Source organism: Amphimedon queenslandica, unplaced genomic scaffold, assembly GCF_000090795.2.
Source record: "Amphimedon queenslandica unplaced genomic scaffold, v1.1 AMPQUscaffold_12799, whole genome shotgun sequence".
Classification (NCBI taxonomy): Eukaryota; Metazoa; Porifera; class Demospongiae; order Haplosclerida; family Niphatidae; genus Amphimedon; species Amphimedon queenslandica.
In genome coordinates this window covers 30,189-31,848 of record NW_003546965.1, presented here as the reverse complement: position 1 = coordinate 31,848, position 1,660 = coordinate 30,189, and positions in this window count along the sequence as shown.

The window sequence follows — 1,660 nt, the reverse complement described above, 5'->3', positions numbered from 1 at the left end:
ACCAGATAGCACTGCTATTTTTCCATCACTAAATGCAGTTTTGTTTTTATTGATAATTCTATTTATTGTAGCTTTTGCAAGCAAGTGACAGCATTAATTTTTTGCTATAAATATAATATTGCATTAATGAATATTATTACAGTCTCCATGAAAATGATTACTTTGTTATGAATTAAAGTTTATGATAATTTAGTCTCACATGATTAAGTGAGAAACAGGAAGGGAATACGCCAACTTTGCACACGATGAATTTTGTCCTGAAAGAGTGAAGGTGTTGATAAAACTTTGTAAATATAGATGGCAAAAAGCATCTGTTGAACCTAAATTTTGATTAAAATTATTATTATAGGCATATAAAATAACATCTTATGTTTGACGTAATACACAATAGTCTCTAGAGCTTTTGTTTCATCCCCTTTTGACTTCATCACAAAATAAATGTGTGATTTGACCTACTTGGTGGTAGAAGTATTCACCTGGAGCTCATCCAACTGAGAACTTGGCTCTAAATGAAGTGCAACTCCTCACTATCAGTCTTTATTGCTAATGGCCATGCTTATTCACATGTGTAGATTATTCATCATATGCTCTATGAGTCATATTCGGCGTCAAGAGCATATGGCACATCAATATCACTTCCTGTTTGTTATCTATAATGCAATTAATATGAGTTGGTGCAGCTATAAGACTGTTGACTGTTCACTTTAACTGTGTATAGCAGTTTTATCCAAGTTACTTTTGTTGGACCTTGTTTAATAATTGAGGTAGAATTGAATGTTTCTAACTAAGATGTATGATGTATCTATAGAAGATGCCAAAGACACGAGCTAAGACAAGAAAAGTTGACAGGAGGACCCTAAGAAAAAAAAAATTTCATCATTTGGGAAAGAAAAGTTGGGAAAAGGTATGATTTCATGTAACTCTGTGTTAGTTAAGCATAGCTAGTGGATGGGAATGGTCTATAGAAGAGTTGCAGGGGAAGTACATGTAATTAAGGAGAGCAGTACCCTTTCCTATACGCCTATGGCGTCGGTGAGGGCAATAACGAGAGTTGTGGCTCATTGTCAATCATCTTAAGTGGAATTGAAGGAAAAGTCTTGTTATGAGATGAAGTAGTACTATTAATAGCAAGCCAAACAGCTATTTTACTTATTGCATGACTCCTGAATGGATAGACTTTTTGTAACTTGTAGCACCACTTTACTTGTTGCTACAGCTAAGTATTTGGTTGTTTTATACTTGTATATCTAATTGCCATCAGCTGTTTTGCAAATGTTTTTGAAGCTTTTGTGTTGGGGTATGTCTGTTTTTTACGATTGGTAGAGTATGTCATTAAATTTAAAAACCATGATTATAGAGGGAGGAAATAGTGTTCAAATGCACTATTTCCTTCCTACATAATGGTGTCACTAGGCACTATTATACACATATACAATTTGACCTATCTATGTAGGCAGAAATTAGTACCAAGCACTATTTTGTCCCTACAACACTATAGGGAAGAATTAGTGCCTGCTGCACTATTTTGTTCCTACAATACTTAAGGGAAGAATTAATGCTTGCTGCACTACTTTGTCTCTATAATACTATGGGGAAGAATTTGTGCCCTCTGCACTTTTTTTCAAAATGTAACAGCACTTTGTTTCCCTCATATACTGTA